The following is a 24,566-nucleotide window of genomic DNA, read 5'->3' as shown; positions in this document are numbered from 1 at the left end:
CTGTAGTAATTCACTAGATAATTAAGGCACAGTGGTCTTTAACACTCAAATAGCAATTTAACGTTACCTGGAAGATTTCTTGCTGAGGTTGAATCCTAAGCTCTGTATGTTAAAACCCATACATCCTTGCCATTATTGCCAAGAATGATAAAGCTCCATTGCACTACTCTCTAAGCTTGATGGCAAAAGATTAACTAGCAGTGTTTGAACTTCTTGATGTTACCATCTGGATGATCCAGAGAAGGCATGGGATAAAGTCATGTGGTCAGATGAGGTCAAAATTTACCTTTTTGGTATCAACTCGTGAGGTTTTGGCCTTTCCTTTGTAATAACATAGAAAACGGTCCTGCCTGGGTCATCCACCATAACATTGACCCTAATGTTTTCCTTTTCCCACCTTGGCAAACATATTTTAATATTTCCCAGAATGACCCTAAACACAGACCCAAAGCAACTAAAGATTGTCTCCATAACAGGGCAGGGATTAGGAATTTTGGTTCCCTAGGCAGGCAAGAAAAATTATGCCAAGAAAATGTAGCAAATATGTGGCATACATATGTAATTGCAATGAATGTACCAAACACACTGGGGGTCATTTACTAAGGGCCCGTATCACTATTTTCGGCGGGTTTCCCGAAAACTACCGGTTGTGGCGCATGAGAAAACCCAACGGATTCGGAAAAAACTTGGAATTTTTTTTTAAAAATGTGTCGCTTGACACGTGCTTACCTGCACCCAGGATAGGAAGGTGAACTCCGGCGGACTTCAGCGCAGCAGCGACACCTGGTGGACATCGGTGAATCGCCGGATGATCCGAATCCAAGTAAATCTGCCATTATGTCGGCTATGCCGCATATATAAATATTAACCAAAAAATGAATATACTGCACACATAGATATATATCAGGAGTAAATAACCACAGATAAATATATATCAGCTTTAAATGTACTATACAATATATACAATCGTATAGTTTCCCCCTCATTCATTCATATTTCACACCAACAAATCCTAATTAATTTAGGAAGCACAGTACATGTCCCCAGTACAGGCAGTCCCCGGGTTACATACAAGATAGGGTCTTTAGGTTTGTTCTTAAGTTGAATTTGTATGTAAGTCAGAACTGTATACAGGCGGTCGACTTACATACGACCCCTAGTTACAAACGGACCTCTGGATATTGGTAATTTATTGTACTTTAGTCCTAGGCTGCAATGATCAGCTGTAACAGTTATCACAGGCGTCTGTAATGAAGCTTTAGTGTTAATATTTATTCTTATGACAACCCAACATTTCTAAAATCCAATTGTCACAGAGACCAAAAAAGTTCTGGCTGGGATTACAATGATAAAATATACAGTTCCGACTTACATACAAATTCAACTTAAGAACAAACCTTCAAACCCTATCTTGTATGTAACTCGGGGACTGCCTGTATTTTATCATTGTAATCCCAGCCAGAACTTTTTTGGTCTCTGTGACAATTGGATTTTAAAAATGTTGGGTTGTCATAAGAATCAATATTAACAATAAAGCTTCATTACAGACATTTTTGATAACTGTTATAGCTGTTTATGGTAGCCTAAGACTAAAGTATAATAATTTACCAATATCCAGAGGTCCGTTTGTAACTAGAAGTCGAGTGTTCTTAAGTAGGGGACCACCTGTATACAGATAGTCCCGGCACATGACCCCAGTATAAAGATAGTCCTCACACGTGCCCCAGTATAAAGATAGTCTTCGCACATGCCCCCAGTATACAGATAGTCCCCTGCACTTACCCCCAGTATACAGATATTCCCCACACGTACCCTCAGTGTATAGGTATGTTCACTGCCCCTCAGTATGCAAATAGTCCCACACATGCCCGCAGTATACATATAGTCCCTGCACGTGCCCCCTACAGGAAAGATCTGACCTCTGTAATTGCAAATAAAGATTTCTGTAACAAATTTCTGTTTTTATATTGTATCAAATAATTTGTAAGTTCCATGCAACAAAATGTAAATGAATTGCATAAAAATGAAATTTATTTTCAGGAATTTTATTTAGATTCTGTCATCACAACTGAAGTGTACCTACTATAAAAATGACAAACCTCTCCATTCGTTCTGGGAAAAAATCGTCAGTGAATCAAATACTTATTTTGCACATTGTAATTTTGCATAAAACCACAAACATAACTCCTTCTTAATCTGGCTTTAGAAATCTCCTTGTCCAGAGCTTGGTGATTTTTATTTTATTTATGTATACAGATGAATATAGAGACCTTAGGCTAATTTAACCCTCTTATGCCAGCCTTGTGGACAACCTCCACTCATCTTATCCCTACATAGCGGAATGAATGTACTGCCCCCTGGATAAATAAGGAACATCTCTTCTACATCTGTCATATTTCTCTATTCGGAACCCAGAGCTAGTGAGTACATACAATTAGCCCAGTTCTATGTGCTGGGTTTGCCCTGGTTCCCGGAGGTGAAGGCATTGTGGGCAAGCGCTAAAGAGACAAACAGACTGAAGATGTTGCTTTCAATTAGTAACATTCGGAAGCCGTTGGCAGAGTAAACAAAGCGAGAAGCTGGAGGAAGCGTAGCTTCCTCACTCATGTATATTTATGGATCCTTGTGACAGCCAAACATGACGTATTATAACTAGATACAAAGTATCATTCTTATTATATCTCTACCCCCTGAGGGCACGAGGGTGCAGCCCCCACATTGTCATACACATAGCATGAGCCTACAGGGCTTACTGGGTGTGTTCCTAATATATTTTATATTTAGCTTGGAGGACACAGGCTAAAAGGGGCTTTTTTCAAGGATCACATCTACCTGGCATTAATTCCTGGCAATTAGTGGCATCATGCCACTTGGTTATCTAATGTAAACAGACGGTGCTGGCAAGGATTTGTTTGGTGGAATTTATTGTACTTTCTAGATGTTTTTTAAGTTTATACCAGTGCTCTAGTATTAGTCATTTGAATTCCATAAAAAGTAAATGTAATTTACGGCACAGGAGAAAACTTTTAATGATGGAATGCTTCATATTCAATGTTTAGAGCTTGCATCTTTAAAGGGGATTTGTCATTAAAGACATTAATCACCTATCCCTAGTATAACTGGGGTGGGGCGGTCTATTCCCAAACGTAGAATGGGAGCGGCTGCTCCACATTAACAGCCTAAGTTTGTGATTATCTGCTGCTCCACTGACTACACATTGTTACTATAGGGCAGATATATATATATATATATATCTTAACCCAAAGTAACAATCAAAAGGGTATAAGAGATAGAGAGTTCAGTAGATTTGCGCCATATTCTTCTAAGTCAATGTTGCTGGCAGTAGTAGAGTTCTGCATTCAACTTTAACCAGGAAAGCCTTTATTTTACTTTGTTGACAGTGAGAATGTATTAATCCTGTCTATTTTGTGACACTAATCATTAATCAGAACTTACACCCTGTGAGATGACAGCTCCCGTGTGGTTTTCCTCTACTATGGTGAGAATTGTACAGCTTTGTGGAATGTGAAAGGTTTTGCTTTACTTCTACAAAGTTATAAATGATGAAATAGTTCCACTGTTAATGCTGGGCTTCACTGCACTGCCTTTTCACATCCTTATTATTGGGCCATACCCAATTATGTAGTGAAAAGGCAATGCACAATTGACCCCAGTATCCTGATCCTAGGGTTAATCCTCTCTTACTGGACTCCTTACCTGCAAATGTAAAAAAAACATTCTGAAAAGTGTCAGAATTGCAATTAGTCCTGATTCTCAAAAATTTAGGCTGAATAATAGTACAATAAATATCAACAAATTCTTACCCCAAAATGGTGTAATTAAAAAGTACATTCCAACCCTTTAAAACAAGTTCTCATATGACTTTGAAGCCAGAAAATGTAACAGTTAAAGATTTTGAATGGTGATGGTTAAAGGGAACCTGTCATCTCAGAAGAGCCTCATATCCAGAATCCTAAAGCTTTAAAGAGAACCCGTCAGGCAAAATAACCCCCCTAAACTAAATATCTTTTCATAAACTGCCATTAGAAAGCATTGCTCCTACCCTTTCATTGCCCCTCTACATGCCTGTAAACCTAAGCAATAAGGTCCTAAAGTTGTATGCAAATGACCTGTGAAATGTTCATTGAGTCATTAGCATATTGAAGCTGTCCGGCTTATTCATGAGTGGGCGGCACAGCCACACCCTCAGTGCATGACTGACAGCCTGTATAATGGTGTGAGGCTGCTCCATGTGCTTGCTGGTGGCCACGCCCCCTGCAGTCTGTGTGTGTGTGTGTATAGGAGAGATACAACAGCTCCAGGCAGCCATGTTATAGCAGAACATGTCAGGTACTTATGTAGCTGATGTCTGTGTCTCACACATGTGTATTAGGAGGATGCAGCATGTCAGCAGATGCAGCACACACACCAGCAATGCTTTACTATACTTTACACACAGACATGAGCAGGGGGAGGAGAGGGGAGGGGTAACAGGGTTGACATCACTGCCTCTGACCATGTAACCAGGCTCATTTACATAATAAAGAAAAGATAATTTTGCAATGATTAATGTATGAATTGACTAGATTAAGGCTGTGATAGGATCCTTGTGAGCTGCTCCAACAGGTAGTAGTGACAAGACTAGTGACACAGACCTGATGACAGGTGTCCTTTAAAGTGAACTTGTCACCAGGAATGTCATTTTTAGCTGGTGACAAGTTCCAATAGCCTATGCTATGAGGGGGGCTGTGGGCAGCTGGAACCTGTCACCAGCTATGACATTCCTGGTGACTGGTCCGCTTTAAATAGTATCTTTTCAATTACAGTACAGGTATCCTGCTCTGTGGGACCTTTTCAGAAAAAGTAGGACTTTTATTCCTCCTCTGGTGTTTGGCATAGCAGTTGTAAAGTCAAGGAGGCAGAGTAGCTCGGTTATACGGTCCACCACTTCCCAGCCACTCAACTTTGGAATACTGCCTCTCCTCTCCACCCCTAAGTGCACCCTAATGGAATCCACTGCAAATACATGCGCAGTGGGCCTAGCAGCTCAGTGCCGGCACTGCACATCCCTGGCACATGCACCATTACTGTGCGCATCTTAGGAGCACCAAGTGTTATGCATAGGTCCCACAAAAAATAGTCACACTAGGAGCAATTGGACACTTGTACTGTAATGAATAAGATACTATTTAAGATGTATGGGGCTGTTCTAAGGTGAAATGTTCCCTTAAAAAAACAACAAAAAGTGGCTGGACATTTTACCATAAAACAGGCTGGTAACTAAGGGGTTAAGGATCATAGTAAACAATAGCTATAGAAAGACCATAGTAAACAATAGCCACAGAAAGGCAATAGTTATAAAATATAGAAATAAGATCTCCCCTATCCATAGGAAAACAAATTGAGGGATGTCCATGAAGGACAAGAGGACTACAGAACATGGAAAAAAACGGTGGACATATCTTGGGAGAGAAAGATGAACAGTCACTATGGTAAGGGCTTATATACAAATCTATCTTTTCCCATATGTTTGTGGCAAAGGAGATGCTAAAATTCTTGGGTAAAGGAAAAGTTATTGCCTGTGGGAGAGAAGATGGTCTACTTCCAAGCACAGCAAGCTTCTTATATACATTGCTTTGGAGCACAGTGAGAGTGACCAGATAATATAAACCACAACCCCATAGGTGTTGATATGGCTGAGAATGGGAAGTGTGACACAGCTAGTTATTGACTCTGAAACCAAGGCCAAGATTTATCAAAAGTAAGGCCTCACTGCTCACTGCTCTGGAAGTGAGCCCCATCTTTTTTCAGGTAGATCTTTAACATACAGCATGCAACACAATTCTGTCGAGTTACTGTATTAAATGGGTCACAAACGCCGACTAAAAACTAACATGCCCATTTTTTCTGTCTTGTCGGACACAGTGCAGCCACGACACAAAACTGGGGCAGACACTTTATAAATACATGTGGAAGCTCCAAGATAAAACTGGCACAGCCACCTATATAGATCTGGGCCAATGACTTGAAGGTGCTGGGTCCTAATGCAATGTATATGCCTAACCTATAATGTATTGTTTATATTACTAGTATCTAAATATGGGAAAGAGACACCTTATTGGCTTTTATATGTACCTCCTCAAATTGCACCGCTAAGTAGATATCTAAAGCACCAAATTTTCTTTATAGTTGGAAGTTCACTATAAGATCTCATTTACACAGCCGTATTTTGGTGCCGTGAGCCAGCACCACAAACAATGGCAAATTCACAGCGCCAATGATTTCCAATAGTGCACCTTCACAGTATGGTGAGGCCACACCGTGAACATCCTGACCAGCCACCACACATATTAAAGAGCAGGTCCTATTCTAAACAGATATTCAATGGATATTGGTGAGGTGACTGGTGGTCTCCCGCTGATGACCTATGGGTTACAAACAATGGCACTTGGACGGTTACACAAAGTGCATATTGTGTGCAGGAGGCCTAAACCTGTGGAGGAGGCCATAGTTTCTGAATCGGATTGACTTAACCATCACGTGAAGTCTGACTTTCTTGAAAGACGTCTGCACAGTGAAACGTCTGATGCTGACATTGGCTGTGAGTAATCCATAGTGTGCGTCATTTGTATGTATGACCACCATACAGATTCTCTTCTGTATGCTTGATTGATTCTCGCTATCTGTTCATATTCTGTATGCGTGAACTTCTGAACAGGTTGCATTTTCTTCAGACCATTATTGATAAGTGCAGTTACTTTGTAAAATTTCACAGGTGTTAAATAAGTTATTGTACTTTGCTACATCTGAGACATACCACTTTCCTGCAAGATGGCATATCCCTCACTTCTACATACATTCAGGACCAGATTAAGATTTGTGGGGGCCCTAGGGCGCAAAATCTAGTGTAGCCCCCAGACAGGGTACCCCAGACAGGGTACTTAATTAGCATCCATGTAATAGCTAGGGTCCCCCCCCCTTGGTCAGTAATCCATGTAACAGGCAGGTTCCTCCACTTTAGGCCTCATGCACAAAAACGTAAGGGGGACCATGATCTGACTGCACAATTTGTGGCCAGATCATGTTCCCTATAGATGTCTACAGTGCCCCAGTAATTAATATACAGCCCTCAGTAATTGATATACAGCCCCCTAAGTAAAGAAATGTCCAGCCTCCACTAATTAATTTAAAGCCCCCAGTAATATACAGCCCACCAGCAACTAATAAACATACAGCCCACAGTAATTAATACATTTACAGCTCCTAGTAATAAATATTCAGCCCCCAGCAATTAATATACAGCCCCTGGTAATAAATATACAGCCCCTAGTATTAAATATACAGCCCCCCAGCAGCTAACAAGTATACATGCCCAGAAATTAAAGAAAACCTACCACTGCTAAAGCTGCTTCGGGTCTGTTCATCAAAATGTGTTTAAACCGCGATATAGCGGTTTAAAGGGGTATTCCGGGAATATGAACGTCTGACACAAAAACCCATGATGATATAAATAAATGAATACAATAAAACTCAATGTCATTAGTCACAAAACGGAGCTAAAATAATATGATTTTATGATTTACAAAATTTATGGCCTCTCTAAAGTAGGTGGAGTTATCACTAAGATGGCCGCCACTGGAAACTACAAGTTCCATGATCCTTTAGTTCTCAGTAACTCCTCCTCCCTCTTATGCTCTGCTCCCAGTGATGATCTATCAGGTTTTCTTGCTCTGTTACCATAGTAATGATGTGTAACTGCCATCACCACAACACTGGCCATATTGGATGCACTGCAACCAACCGACTACAGCCAAACCTAGTGGTGATCATATGACCCTGCCCAGGCAGGTGCAGGACATGTGATGTGGACATGTGACCAGCAGCCATCTTCTGTCCTGCAATTGACCGCGCGGAGGAAATTAACGGACTGATTAAAGGGCCAGTAGCATTTTAATTCTTCATTACAGTCTATGTCACCAGCATTTTCTGCTAAGGGGAGCAAAATTTTAAATAATAACTAATTACACATTAGCTTATATTTTGAGTGCCCACTTGTATATGAATTATGCCGATTCCTGGAATACCCCTTTAAAACACTAGCAAAGGTAAGCTCCGGCACCAGCTCACCCTGAGCTGGTGCCCGGTGTTTACAGCTAATACCTACCATTAGCATTGGTAGGTTTCCTTTAATAAATATAAAGCTCTCAAGTAATTAATAAATGTACAGCCCTCCAGTAATATATATATATATATATATATATATATATATATATATACAGACCCCCAGTAATTAATATATATGTAGCTTATAGCGAGCGTTTACAGCACGCTATTCATTTAAAGAGCAATTTTTACAATTATTCAAGTTATGGGAAGATGGAGATGGGGCAATAGCTTTCTAAATCTCTCTCTATACTGTTATTGGATTATATGGTATCACTTGGCTGCTGCAGATAGGGGGTTAAACAAACTGTCAGGTTTAGAGGATCTGGAGAAGCATCACTCAAGGGATTACGAATGACAAGGAGTTATTAGTTGCTGCAAACAAGGGTCCCAAATATCCGTGAAGTGGCACAAGGTCTAAAGCCCTCATGCCGATAAGACTCTCACACCAGCCTGGTACATGGATGTAATTACCTGAGCTCGGATATTGTCATGATAGGTCTTAGGCTGGCAGTGGAGAGGTGATTTACATGGAAATGTATGAAGACCTTCCTTCTCCGGTGTGTGTATACCAGACTGACTGATGATGAAGGTCACCATGGAGGAGTCATTTGCATGAATATCGAAGTGGATGTTCTGTACATCTGCTTGTCACTTGCTGAAAAATTCTCCATGTGCTTATTGTCTGCAAGTCATTTACTTTCCATAGATAACATCCCTTGGGATGCCAAGGTTTATTTTTAATTAAAAGCACAAGAATGGAAAAGTGTAAGTACCCTAATATAATGTTTTTAGTCATGGTATATCCCATGATACATCATTTCATACCTCCGCTTTCAGTTTTTACTTTTGGCTAGAGCGTTAGAACCTGACTGAGGGGGATATATGGCAATTCACATTTAAAGGGATTGTACAGGATTATTAAACAAGGATACTTTCTTTAGAAACTCTAGGAGGTGTGTGAATAAGCAGACATGTTTTTATTTAAAGGGGTATTCCGGGAATATGAACGTCTGGCACAAAAACCCATAATGCTATAAATAAATGGCTACAACAATACTCAATGACATTAGTCACAAAATGGAGCTTAAATAGTTTGATTTTATGAGTTACAAAATGTATGGCCTCTCTAAAGTATGCAGAGTTATCACCAAGATGGCCGCCACTGGAAACTACAAGTTCCATGATCCTTTAGTTCTCAGTAACTCCTCCTCCCTCTTATGCTCTGCTCCCGGTGATGATATAACAGGTTTTCTTGCTCTGTTACCATAGTAATGATGTGTAACTGCCATCACCACAACTCTGTCCATACTGGATGCACTGCAACCAACCGACTACAGCCAAACGTAGTGGTGATCACATGACCCTGCCCTGGCAGGTACAGGACATGTGATGTGGACATGTGACCAGCAGCCATCTTCTCTCCTGTGTATGCTCTGCAACGGACCGCGCAGAGGAAATTAACGGACTGATTAAAGGGCCAGTAACATTTTAATTCTTCATTACAGTCTATGTCATCAGCATTTTCTGCTAACGGGAGCAAAATTTTAAATAACAACTAATTACATATAAGCTTATATTTTGAGTGCCCATTTGTATATGAATTATGCTCATTCCTGGAATACCCCTTTAAGTGTTTCTAACATTTACTTTATTTCTTATCCTTATAACAAACAATGTGTTGTCGGCCCACTGTGCTATCCAAACATTTTCACTAATACATGAGTCCTGGTTTTTACCCTTACACCCCTATACAGGCATATGAACTGGCCTCTACAAGGTACAGGCCTAGGGTCAGGGTAGGCAGACAAAGGTCAAGCTGGGGTCTTCAACAGAGTAGAATACAGACACACAGGGGAGAGATGGAGTCAGGCAAGGGAACTGGGGCCAAACAGCAGTTCTGCAGCTATAGTATTGCTAGTATTAGCTTGAATCCGAAGAACCACTAAGTTTGGGTATAATCAAGGGTGATTAGTAAAGCTCCAAGAAATTCTCAGTTGGCTCAAAGGAGGAGGATAAGAATTAAGGGGCACATTTACTAAGGTGATTGCGCCAGTTTGCTGTCGGACTTTGCATGTTCTTTACAGTGCAAACTGCTTGAACAGGTATTTAAGAAGTGTCGTTGACACACTTCTGGTGCACACAACACTTTGTGGCGCGTCTGCACTATTCTTCATGCGACCAAATTTCTGCACTGAAGGGGGCGTTCCGGTGCTCAGTTGGATTGTATGCCAGATTTAACAGGCAAAGTCTGACAGCAGTGTGTTGCACACCCCATGTTAAAGGTGCACAAAATAAAAAGTGGTGCACTCTGTAGTGGTAATGCAGAGGGCACCAGATTCATGAAGAACGTGTGCTAGAAAACATCACCCTCTGTACACCACACAGGCAAACTGCATATAGTACACACTGCACTGTTCTTAGTAAATGTATTATGATGTCTCCCATACACTGCACATGGAGAAAATAGGAGATGACCAGTGTCACATACTACATTTTAGAATAGTACTGACTTTTTTTATTTGAAGAAAGTCCTGTCATTTCTACTTGTCTTATTTTCCTTAAAGCACTGTAACAGAGAATACATTTTAAGATGGTGCTGGCATCATGGACCGCACCTAAAACTTCGAGGCTGAGGAATTTCAGGAATGCCCTAAAGGTGACACCAGCATAAGACAGCAGAAAACTCTCCAATCAAGAAGAGATGTTATGCTTTGTGTGCTCCTCCTTTTCTACTTTTTTTCCGGCTTTTCTATATAGACTGATAGACTGAATAAAACTTGCGCAGTGCTGATTTTGCCCAGGGCAGTAGCATGTGAGACTTGAATCAGCAATTGTCTGAGTCATTCCTTACACTAAAAAGAGGATATCATAAATCCTACCCTAACAATACAAGGCTTGCTATCTGCAGCAGTCTCTGAGAATATCACTGCTCTCCCTTGCTGAGGTCTTGGTGACCCGCATACTTCTATGTAATCTGACTCAAGGACCTTCTGCCTGTCTTGCTCTAGGAAGATAGGCTTTCAGATCCAGGGGAGGTATGGCAGTGCCATATAATTGGAGAAAGGCATTTTATTGAAGTATTTTTATATTTGCTTTTACTATTGATTTATAGAAAGTTCTTGAAAACCTCTTGATTATTTGAAGTACTAAAATGCATACATTTCAAAAGTTTAAGGCTCATTATTGCTTTGAATGGGGTTTACAGGGAACCTGTCACCACATATGCACATATACAGCCAGTGACAGGTTCCTATAGAGCTCTATTAACTAACTGACACCCTTGTTTTAGCTAAAAACTGTTTTGCTTACATTCACATAAAACACCTTTTATCTTATATTACCTGTCATCAGAGGTGGCGTGTCCTGCTTGGCCGGTCCCTCCCATCTACTCCTCCCCATGCCTTATGCCTCCTTACTGGTCACTGCTCATGTCATGTGACCAGAGTGACATCATCTCAGGTACCTTAGCCTTCTGAAAGCAAACTATACCCCATGCATGTATCTGACCACATGAAGTCACAGCAGTCTCCATGGACTTCTACTACTCTCCATCATCCATGGAGGCTGCTGTTACTTCATGTACAGTTTGCTATGCTTAGAAGGCTGATGTCACTGGTCACATGTCATAAATGTAACACAAGGCACTGTGTAAAAAAAATTGACACAATGGGGCAGATTTACTTACCCGGTCCATTCGCGATCCATCGGAATGCGCTGAAGTTCACCTGGGTGAAGGTAAGCGCATGTCGAGTGACACTTTTTTTTTTTTTTAATGCAGTGGTTTTTCCGAATCCGTCGGGGTTTTTTACGGCCACGCCCCCCCATTTCCGTTGTGTGCATGCCGGCGCCGATGCGCCACAATCCGATCGCGTGCGCCGAAATCCCGGGGCAATACAGGGAAAATTGGCGCAAACCGGAAAAATTCGGTTAACCAGTTGCAAAAATGCAAATCGGCCCCTTAGTAAATGACCCCCAATATTTCCCATCTGTACATAGAGCTTTATATGTCTGTAGTTGAATATTAGCAGATGGTCCCTAAGTACAAGGAGGCAGAGCAGGGATTTGAAGAGACACAGAGCTGTCAGTCAAAATAATGGGGCGTGGTTCACTGGTATCTCTGACTCTTCTCCTCTCTCAGGCTGCCATAGATGAGTCAGAAAAGCTAGTTTACATATCAGAAAAATGGCTGTTATTAAGATTAGATTTAGATTTTCCTTTTTCTTCCCTACCTCTCATGCACATGCGAAGAAGAAGAACATGGCGGCGCCCTGCGGAAGATAGAAGACAAAAGAAGATAGAAGACAGAAGAAGATAGAAGACAGAAGAAGACCCACGCGGACATCGGGGGAGCAGTGCGGACATCGGGGGAGCAGCGCTGCGCATTGGGGGATATCAGATGGTGAGTATGTGAGATTTTTTTTTTAAGTGCTGGGCTCCCTATTGACTTGTGTATAAGCCGAGTTGAGGATTTTCAGCACATTTTTGTGCTAAAAAACTTAAGTTATACATGAGTATATACGGTACTTTTAAAAAGTGAGGGGAACCACTAATGTTAATCATAAAAGCATATTGGGAATTATTAGTAAAAAGGATATAGGAACCTGCCATTAGGTGTAATCTTGATGACAGGTGCCTTTAGAACAAAATTATCATGATCTATATTAATGGGATGGGGCACATTCATAAAACTCTATGGGTCAAGTCACTGAGGAGCTGAGTTTGGTATCAACCAAAGATACAATTATAAGGGAATAAATCACAGGTATCATTGGGGAAAAGGTATTAAATAAAATATAACTTTTAATTAATGTACTTAAAAAGTTCCTCCAACATATGCAACAGTGTGTACAGGAATCGTGATAACGTACCACACTGTCACAAGTGATAGATAATTAAATGAATAAAAAGGACTTTTCCAGCTCAGAGAGCGCACTCTGTATGTATTATTAACAGGTGCAGGTTAGCTCCATGGCCAGTAGGCAGGTAAATCTAGAAACGTGTAGAAGGTATAACCGTTTCCCTACGTATATTCTGTGTGCATTAAAGCAGCTACGGGGATTATTTCCTGCTCCTACAAAGTCCTGTGGTGCTACAATATCTAATGTCCTAGCTTCTCATCTCTCCACCTCTACGCGTTTCGCCCCTGATGGTGGGGCTCGTCAGGAGAACCGTAGAGGATGAGATTACGTGGAACGAAGTACTGTATTCAACATTCATTCCGGACAGAACATGAAAAAGAAAAAACCTCGCTGGCGTCCTGATGGTGGGCGCCAGCGTGTGATAGTGGTAGCCACCAGCGTGGCAGATCAGCTGGAGTATAAGTCCAGAAGACTCCGCCTTCTTGGCCGAACACATCACCTCATTGGAGGAAAAACTGGTCTCATCCAATCGGGGGGGGGGGGGGGGGCGGTTGGTACGTATGACGTCAAAAGCCCGCCCCTTCAATCGTGATAGGTTGGCACGTACCGGAGGGGTGGTATCGGACTATACCAGGCCACGCCCATTCCCTTGTACGATGCTGTGGGGCCGCTTCTGCATTCGCGATTGGGCGCCGCAGTGGTGGGTGGCGCCCATCACGAATTGCCCACGCTCCACACATCTTCAAGAACATGGTACCATCGTTAATGGGGGCGTGCTTAGATGTAAGTGTCCTGGTACGTGTCTTATCTGCGGATGGCGACCAGCAGAAAAGATATGGCAGGGTAAGGAAATGATATATAGGGACCATTACTCCGATGATCACCAGAGCCGTGCGGCCCCCAATATCATTATCGATGTATCCATAAGTAGGATAGGATGATCATATCCACCAGACAAAACGGCTTTCTAGTAATACAACCCAGGCCGATGTCTAAAAGTCAACTACATAAATACCAAACAGTGAAATAAATGTGCCTTGATGCACTTCATGGGGTGGAGATCCCCTGTGTTATCCTCAAGAGATAGCAGTAAGGAGGACTGGTTTATATGAATGGTGCAAAGGAGATGTTATCATTTAGACCCTCCGGTTTCACACATTTCATCCGGAAAATCCATTGAGCTTCCTTTCTTAAAATGTTATTGTTCCAGTCCCCTCTTCTGGGAGACGGTCGAATTTTCTCGATGCCCTGAAATTTCAGGGCATCCAGGCTGCCGCCATGATAATTGTGAACATGGTTTGCCAGCGGTCTGTCCTCATTTCTTCTGATATTACCTATGTGGTCCAGGATCCTAACCCTTAGTTCTTTTATGGTCTTCCCCACATAATTTAGAGGGCATGGACAGGTGGCCAGATAGACAACCCCCCTGGTACGACAGTTGATAAATTCACGGTTTTGATAGGAAACCCCAGTGGATACACTGCAGAAGGATTTGTTTTGGTTGATGTGTTTACATGCCCTGCAATCTCCACATCTATAGGTTCCCTTGATCCTATTTTTGTGGAGCCAGGTATTATCTGATGCGATCGGTGCCAGATGACTATGGACTAACCGATCGCCCAGATTTTTGCCCCTTCTGTATGTGATTGCCGGATGGACATCTATCCTATTTTTTAGATCATGATCGTGACATAGGATCCCCCAGAATTTCTTAAGTGCATTTTTCACCTCTGGGGCCTTGTCATCGAAAGTTCCTATAAGTCTGATCTTGTTATCTCCATCCTCTTTTCGCCTAGGGACCAACAAGGAAGTTCTATCCAGACCCCTTGCATGACTTTTTGCCTCATCCAACACGTTTTCCGGGTACCCCCTCTTGAGGAATCGTGTCTTCAAATCCTCTGCCTTCGAGTCAAAATCAGGTTGAGAGGAACAGTTCCTTCTAATACGCAGGAACTGCCCTTTGGGTATCCCTCTTTTCAGTGTTGGTGGGTGATAACTCTGCCACATTAAGAGGTTGTTGGAGGCGGTTGGTTTGCGAAATACTGAGGTTTCAAAGCAGCCTTCTCCTTTGATGGTTATAAGGAGATCCAGAAATGAAATAGTCTCTGACTGAATTTCAGAAGTTAATCTGATACCCAGATTATTCTCATTGAGGGTATGCACAAAAGCAGAGAAAGATTCTTTGGTGTCCATCCATAGGAGTAGGACGTCGTCTATGAATCTAATCCATAGACCAATTTTTGACGTCCAAACCTCCATCTCCTCTGCAAAGACGAAACGCTCCTCCCACCAGCCCAGGAACAAGTTGGCATACGTGGGGGCCATCGGGCTCCCCATCGCAGTGCCCCTGAGCTGGTGGAAGAAACGCCCGTCAAACAGAAAGTAGTTGTGTTCGAGTATGAAGATCACAAGATCCATGATAAGCTGGTTGTGATTAGCCAGATGTGAGCCCCTGGTGGAGAGAAAGTGTCTCACTCCAGTGCAGCCCTCATCGTGTGGGATGGAGCTGTACAAGGCTTCTACATCCAGGCTAGCCAGGAACGTTCCCTGAGGGACCGTGATGTCATCTAGTCTCCTCAGGACGTCCATCGTGTCTCTCACATACGATGGGAGTGCTAATACAAAAGGACGTAGGATCTTGTCCACATATGTGGATATGCCCTGGGTTAGGCTATTAATGCCTGAGACGATTGGTCGTCCTTTTAAAGGCGGATAGCCCTTATGCACCTTCGGTAGACAGTAGAAGGTTGCAATGGTTGGATACTTGGGCAATAGAAAATCAAACTCGTGTTTATCAATTAAGCCCATTTCCATGGCCGTGGACAAAATCCTGCGTAGTTGTATTGCAAACGTCTGGGTCGGGTCCTGTTGCAATACCCTATAGCACTCATTATCCCAAAGTATAGATTGACACATCAGCTTATAGTCGTTCCTCTCCATCAAGACCACGTTCCCCCCCTTGTCTGATGCTTTTATAATAATGGACTGATTCCTATCCAGGTTAGACCTTGACCTGTCTGAGCCCGATATGGCGCTAATTTCCTTCATAACTAACTCCTCAAAGATATCAATAGTGCTGGTGTCAAACACTGGGGGGTTTGCTCTACTTTTGTTTTTTAGGTCCGTAAATGGGCCTTCTCCTGGAGCTCTTTGCCCTTCATCCCAGAGTCCATCCAGCGTTCTGAGATTAGTTAGATCGGACTCTTCTATGCCTAGAGTTCTGCAGGTTTTGCGGTCATTAATGGCCATGAATTTGGCCCATCGTAATTTAAGGGTGAACAGTGTCACGTCTTTCACCCATGTAAATTGGTCAAACCTACACGTGGGCACAAAGGAAAGTCCTTTGGCCAACACTTGAAGTTCGTGAGTGGAGAGTGAACGTTTGGAGAGATTGATGATCTGTAAATCATCTCCCATATTGGTGGTTGTTATGGATGCTTCCTCTTGATTCCTTGGTCTGTCAGTGGTAAGGTGGGTGGGATATAGGATGTGTGACTCTAGGGTGGTAGTTGGTCCTTGCGTTCTCGCAAGAGATATTGGGTGATGGGGGGGACCTGGGACAAAAAAGGCTGTTCACTGCCCTGAGCCGCCACCCACCACTGCGGCGCCCAATCGCGAATGCAGAAGCGGCCCCACAGCATCGTACAAGGGAATGGGCGTGGCCTGGTATAGTCCGATACCACCCCTCCGGTACGTGCCAACCTATCACGATTGAAGGGGGGGCTTTTGACGTCATACGTACCAACCGCCTCCCCCCCCCCCCCGATTGGATGAGACCAGTTTTTCCTCCAATGAGGTGATGTGTTCGGCCAAGAAGGTGGAGTCTTCTGGACTTATACTCCAGCTGATCCGCCGCGCTGGTGGCTACCACTATCACACGCTGGCGCCCACCCATCAGGACGCCAGCGAGGTTTTTTCTTTTTCATGTTCTGTCCGGAATGAATGTTGAATACAGTACTTCGTTCCACGTAATCTCATCCTCTACGGTTCTCCTGACGAGCCCCACCATCAGGGGCGAAACGCGTAGAGGTGGAGAGATGAGAAGCTAGGACATTAGATATTGTAGCACCACAGGACTTTGTAGGAGCAGGAAATAATCCCCGTAGCTGCTTTAATGCACACAGAATATACGTAGGGAAACGGTTATACCTTCTACACGTTTCTAGATTTACCTGCCTACTGGCCATGGAGCTAACCTGCACCTGTTAATAATACATACAGAGTGCGCTCTCTGTCGCTCTCTGAGCTGGAAAAGTCCTTTTTATTCATTTAATTATCTATCACTTGTGACAGTGTGGTACGTTATCACGATTCCTGTACACACTGTTGCATATGTTGGAGGAACTTTTTAAGTACATTAATTAAAAGTTATATTTTATTTAATACCTTTTCCCCAACGATACCTGTGATATAAAACTCTATGGGGCAAATTTACTTACCTGGTCCTGTTGCGATCTCTGATTCGGACGGTCCGGCAAAGATGATGAAGTTCCTGCATCCGTCGCTGCCCTGCCGAGGTCCGCTGGAGTTCACCTTCTTCTTCCCGATGCTTGTAAGTGCGTGTCTTGCGATACAATTTAAAAATGTTAAATCCCGCGCGTAGTCTGAATCCGTCGGGTTGTACGATGGCCTGTCCCCCCATTTCTGTCGTGTACAAGCCGACACCAATGCGCCAAAATCCGATCGCGTGCACCAAAAAACCCTGTTAAATGCGGCGCAAAACAGAAACCCGTTTGCACATAGATCAAAGTTACAGCATACTTTACCTATTTATCCCATAATTAATCCCTGTGACCTTACAAATATTTGGCATTTCATAAGCATATTATAATAGGAGTTATAGGGGTAGCAGACACCTGATATAAATTATTATAAATTGCATATAGGAATAAAGGGGCTTTTACACATTCTATACTTTGGCCTAAGAGATTTAAAGGGAACTTTTTAGCACACTATTAACCCTAAGCCCACCGTATCTTCTTCTGTAATATGTACATCCCCTGGAGCTCTTTTTAGCATTTCTAGGTAGCAGCTTAAATAAAAAAATCATAATTTATTGTGTTGTATGATGCAGTCAGGCAACTCCGCCTCCTGCAGTTGGGTAACTCCACCTCCTGACTGCTGTTTGCTCTGCCCACTCCATGCATCTGGCATCCCAGCCCTGTGTCCCTGCAATGTCACTTTCTGGCTATCTGAACATCTCATGCAACTCCTAATGTGGTGAAAGGTTCCCTTTAAGTAAAGCCTCTGGCACTACAAGGCTTAGCATGCCCTGCCAGTCAATGGCTTGTGCTTCACTGTTCAGCTACAGGTTTCCAGTCACACCGAGTGCTCACATTCCTGTTCTCTCAGGCAGCTGCACCTGGGTTTCACTTAGCGCCGGAGTTGAATTAGCATTCCATACCACTAGGAGACGAACAAGGTTGAAAGGAGAGTGTTTAATCCTCGGTTCTCTGCTCAGCCATATCTCTGCTCCAGAAGGTGGAAGAAATTTGCCCCATGTAGAGAAGGCGAACAGCTAGCTCTGCGTACAGGAGGGAGGGGAGCACAGGTCCTCCAAGCCCTCCACCTTCCACATCACTGCTCATATTCATTAAGCATCCTTTGAGGTGTCTTCCCCCTCCCAACCCTGCACCTGGGGTAGGTTTTGCCTTAACAAATTCTCTCTCAACCGCTTTCCTGCAGAATTGTTATTACATTTCCTCAGCTTCTGAGCCGCTATTTTATTTATTGGTAGCCAGCTCCAAGAATTGTTCACGTCATTGCAATCCCAGAGCTCACTTCATTCTTTAATCATTCCCTCTTTTATTTATTGTATATTAAAACAAGTCACCCAACATTCCCAAGCTCCTGAATGGCAAGTCAGGTCAGTAAGTTATATACAGCATATTCAGTATAGGTAAAAAACACCAAATGATAAGTAATATTTTTTAATTTAAGGTCAACATCCGTAGGGGGCTTTTTAATGGATTGGTAGAAAAAAGTTTCATTTCGGGGTCTGTAGCCCCTTAAGTAAGGGTTAATAATCATAGTGATTCAATCGATCTGTTAGTTGAATGTCACAAGCATTAGTGTAAGAAATATCCAGCAACAATGGCAGCTTCACTCAGAGACCCTGCTGAATCATTAAAACTCAACCCACTCAACCCAGTTCTCTATCACATCCTATTTTGAAGCTGAAACTTTTCGTGCTCTTAATGGGGTTGTGCAAGAGTTTTAAAAATATTTTGTCAGCCTTGGGGGAGGCTGTTGAAATTAAATAAACTTATACTTCCAGAACGCCAATGTTTCATTATACTCTGACTTCTTCGCAGCCCTGCATAAGTCCAGAGCTTTGTTTGCTATGTTCTAGAAACGCCTGCGAGAGCTCCAGATATCCTACTCCATCGCCTTTCCGGCTCAGCTTCACATAATCCATGAGAAGCGCACCATCTTTTTTGGTAACCAACACCTGGCCGACACCTGGCTCAATACTTGCCAGAGACAACCTAGGCACCAATCTTATGCTGCGCAGTAAACTGAGCTTCCATCCTGATCTAGGTTACCCTAACCCAGCGCTGATAGTTTTCTATAATTTTTACATGTTTCACTCTTCTGTTAGTAAAGGTACAGTTTAGCGAGTATCTTATGTGATATGCCTTTAACTGTGTTAACGTGGAATGTCAGGGGCATTGTCTTCTCCCAAAACTACCAAAAGTAACATCTCGCTCGTCTGTATGGTAAAGACACAATTAACACCTGACAAAGTTTCCAGGTGGCAGCGCCCCTGGGTATAAAGTGCCATATACTCCACATATACTTCCCATTCGCGGGCAGTCTCCCTAGTGATAAAGTAAGGTGGGTTGTAGGCTCATCCCAAACTGACCCCTGATGGGAGGTTTTGTATATGCCAATATTGATTGCAGTCCCTATGTAATTATCTGTATACATATTCCACTGGCTAAAAACTGTGCAAATATGCATGCCACACATCTGGGAAGGACACACTATTGTGTATAGACTACATCATTGGGAACTACAGGGCACGTCTGTCTATCACATCCGTAATCCATATGCCCAGGGGTCCCTCAGATCACTCTCCCATTATGGCAAGCTTTAGAAATATAGAAGGGGTCTGTAAGGTTCACCCGTTCGGGCTCTCACTAATTACAGAACATGACAGAACACCTGCACTTCTAGAATATATAAGCTACTAATTTCCCTTACCTTAGTCATTCCCTCCATTGGGATGGGTTGAAAGCATATTTGAGGGACAGTCATCAATTAAGTACATTAAAAGGGAGGCAGCCAGGGAGGAGGCTAGCCTAGCCAGACTTGTACTGCTCCGGAAGTGACGTTTGTGGCTGATCCAACCTGAGAGAATAAACACACTTGGCTTCAGAAGGGCCACAAATATCTACATTGTATTCATGTGAAAGAGACTTATTCTTTACTAACCAGAAGTATTTTGAGCAGGGCAATTAATCCAGTAGCTTATTAACTCGGCTGATACACAGAAACACCATCCTAGAGGTGAAAATGGTAGATGGCAATGTGGTAACCTCGAACTCCCAATTACTTACTGATTGCACGGAAGTATAGATAAATGATTTTCTGTCTACCATAACATGCCCCACCCTGGAAATGACCCTAGATGCCCCTATCGCATTGGGAGAACTGGAGGAGCCATGGCCAAGGGTAAGGCCAAGGGTAAGTCTGCCCATATAGACATACCTTAAGTATGTCAGGAAGACCTACTGCTGGCACTACTAGGGGTATTGACAGATTCCTTTAAGAATGGACTCCTTCTATGATGCTAGTATTATTATGCTTTTGAAGCCATACATAGAGCTAAGTGAGTGTGGGTCATACAGACCGATTTCTCTGCCTAACAAAGACTATAAAATATTAACCAAGGTCTTAGCCTCCAGACTTAACGCTGTCATGACTACCCTGATCCACAAGGATCAGTCAGGTTTTATAATGGGTCGCAGTACTGAAGATAACTTAAGAACTCAAATTCACCTCCAGATAGGTATGGAAAAAGTGGGCCTTGGCCTCACTAAATGCAGCCAAGGCCTTCGACTCCATAGAATGGAATTTCCTGAGGACATTGCACAGGTTTGGCTTTGGCCCAGCCTTTCTCTGGTGGATAACTATTATTTACAAAAATCCGACTACATACAAAGCTTTAAATGGCCAGCACTGCTGCAAGGGTGCCCGCTATCCTCTCTCTTTTTTGCATTGGCTATGAAGCCTCAGGCTATACAACTGAAAGCCAACCCCATATTTGCTGGCTTTAAATATAATCTGGGAGAGGATCCTCTGCCACTTTATGCCGACGACCTTCTATTGTACATGTCCGACCCTCAATTGTCCGTGAACTGGGCTATGCAGCTCATAGATCATTTTGGTCAGGCTTAAAATGAACTGGGACAAATCTTGTGTTATGTTCCTGTGACCAGTGGTACCCCCTAATCATGAGAGTCTGCGTGCGGGCCTTAAGGGAATTCAAATACCTGGGAATTCATATTGCCAGAGAGGTGAATTCAATGTATGATTTAAATATTGCCCCCTAGTGCCTCTAATCAAAGCCAAATTTGACATAAGGTCCAAACTGCTCTCGTCAGTCGCTGGCCATATAAACCTTATTAAAATGGTTATCCAGCCTAAATGCCTGTATGTCACATCAAATTTGTATATCCAACATTTGCCAATGCAAATTTCCTCATGATTCCCTTTATATGGGGTTCCGGCCGATCTAAGTAACAGCTGGCCAAATTGCAAAGACACAGGGTGTTAGCGGGTATGGCACTACCTGACCCGCGCCTGTAGTACCTGGCAGGACAGCTACGGTTCTCGGGCCGTGGGTGACTTTGGACACTCCTGGGGCTCCTGAATCATATTTGCAGGCACATGTTGTGGAGACATGCCAAGAAAACTACTGTCTACACTAAGATCCCACTGGAAACCCCTTTATGGGATAACCCCGGTTTAATGCATATCACAGATGAGTTGAGCCCTATCTTTTGGAAATCTTATGGTAAAAATATTATTTCCTGATATTTGGTATAAAACCTCTCTTCTATCTGACGTACTGTCCTTGTATCCACTAATAGGGGTGATTAGGTCTCAGGGCCCAGGAGGCCTTATATCCAGTATCTACTTCCACATTATCCAAGCTAAAACCCAGAATACACCATGTCGTTCCTTGGAGGGGTGGAGGAATTTGATCCCATCCTTGAGTGAAGAGGTATGTACAAATTTATTTGAGTCACATAGATTTGTTTCACTGTCAATAAATAATAGACTGATTTAACTTTATATTTTGCACCAGAGCTACCTCACGCCAATCAGATTATTTAAGATGGAGTGCAAACTATCCCCCCCGTAGATGCCTTAAGTGCTAAATACATGCAGTACTTATAATCAGGAAACAAAGGAGTCATACATCATCTCCATTATTTAAAATATCCAAAAAACATTATTAAATACAGTTTAAAAAATCACACCAATTCATGTGGTAACATTTTTGGTGTCAATTTAGATGTAACATGCTGTATTATCTAAAATCACCATAAGTCCCAAATATTGCTATAGTCACATATAACATTTTTTTAACAGGTGACTACTGGGACTGCAGATCTCAGAATACCACCCACAATAATCCAAATTTTGAATGAATATACTGAGCGTTATAAGAACTTACTGGTGGAGGGGACAGGAGGAACAAACTGCTGCTAGTGGCAGGCCACTTTTTGCCATTCCAACACATACAAAATTGAATTAAGAGTGATCAAAAGGTTATACAGCTTCCTAGATGGTAGTTACAAAAAGGTAAGCTAGGCCTGCAAAAATGACACTTTACATCTGGTATATACACAGACATGACTAAACAAAAACATTTTTTTGTAAAAAATAACTACTTTTTAAGTTTTTAAAACATACCAAAAACTGTATAAATTGAATATCTTCATTATCATTCAACTCAAAGAATAAAGGAGAAGTATTATTCGGACTGCACAGTGAAAGCCGTAACTACAAAACCCCTAAGAAAACGGCGCAACTCTATTTTTTGGTCACTTGTACTCCATTTGGAATTCTTTATCAGCTTCCCAGTACATTTCATTGAATATTAAATACTGACACTAAAAAGTAAAATTTGTCCTGCAGAAAACAAGCCCTCCTGCAGCTTTGCAGCTGTGTAAAAAGAAAAAAGTTATGGCTTTTGTAAGGAGGGGAGCGAGAAACAGTAACCCAAAAACAAAAGAGTCAGGTCACTAAGCTGTTAATATTGTTCTTCTCCCTTAGTTGTGCTGGACGCTGACATCTCCTGACTTTACCCTGATCATTTGCACTTTATATTATCACTAGCACGCTTTTACCACAGGCACCTCAAAAATATTTCCTGTCCATCCATTTCTTGTAATGGAAACCTCTGAACCCCTAAGTGTTCCTCTGATTCCCTCTTGTCTTTGATACTAATCAAAACTCTCTGCTCTACAATCCATTCTTAACGCAGCAGCCAGACTTGTCTTTAGGTCCAGACACTACATGCCTGCCTCCTGTCTATGCCAGTCACTGTACTGGTTGCGTCTCCTTCCGAATACAGTTAAAAGTGATTACAAACAGAATTAGTATTCTTGAAAGCTTATCATCAAATATGCTCAGCCGCAAAAAAGCATTGCCTGATTTCACCAATCTTCTTAAAGGGTTATTCCCACGAAGACAAGTTTCTTAAAGGGGTTATCCGGGTTTAAAATTTTTTTTATGGCCGGGCTGGGGAGGGCTATTTAAACATAATAAACATGTACTTACCTCCTCCGGTGCTGCCGATGTCCCGCGCCGCGGCCCGTCTTCTCCGTGCGCCGGTTTCAGTACAAGGGCGCACAGGGAGCTTCCGACCATCTCCCAGCGCTTACAATGCTGAGAGATAGGGACGGATGGGAGGAGCCATCCACAACGCGGACCGGAAGCTCCCTGTGCGCGGCTTCCGTGCCCCTGTTTGTTTACAGGGGCACGGATCGAAGTGACCGTGGCGCGGGACATCGGCGGCGCCGGAGGAGGTAAGTCCATGTTTATTATGTTTAACTATCCCTCCCCAGCCCGGCCATAAAAAAAATTTTAAACCTGGATAACCCCTTTAAATATACTCTGGATAACAAAATATAACACATTCTCTAATTTACTGTAATTAACAGAAATACAGTATTTCACAGATATAAGTCCAACCTGTCTCTATGAGTGCTGGTGTATACAATTTCAATGATTTTTATTGTGTTAACATCACTAGGGGATTGAAATTTGAGAATTTTCCTTCATGGCAAAACCCCTTGAAACGAATCACACTCATCTACAAAGCTCTGCACAGTGCTGCACATACCTTCCTCTGCTCTCTCATCTCAGTCTATTGCCTATCCATCTATGTTCTTCGATCTGCCAGATATCTGAGAATATTCTCTTCTTTAATTGAAACCTGCCATTCACATCTCCAGGACTTCTCTTGAGCTGCAATAATTCTCTTGAATGTCCTACCTTAGAGGAGTAGCTAACTACCAAAGC

General features: G+C 42.6%; 1 long non-coding RNA gene across 1 annotated transcript; it reads left to right on the top strand.

Annotated features, from left to right (window-relative positions):
- Positions 1 to 11,771: 11,771 nt before the first annotated feature.
- Positions 11,772 to 23,690, top strand: LOC140066058 (uncharacterized). Its single transcript, XR_011848094.1, has 3 exons — positions 11,772 to 12,565; positions 22,124 to 22,257; positions 22,629 to 23,690. It is a non-coding gene; the product is annotated as an uncharacterized lncRNA (long non-coding RNA).
- The last annotated feature ends 876 nt before the right edge of the window (positions 23,691 to 24,566 follow it).

The sequence above is a fragment of the Engystomops pustulosus genome, chromosome 6, assembly GCF_040894005.1.
Source record: "Engystomops pustulosus chromosome 6, aEngPut4.maternal, whole genome shotgun sequence".
NCBI lineage: Eukaryota > Metazoa > Chordata > Amphibia > Anura > Leptodactylidae > Engystomops > Engystomops pustulosus.
The sequence above is the reverse complement of the archived record's forward strand: the minus strand, read 5'-3'. Positions and strand labels throughout refer to the sequence as shown.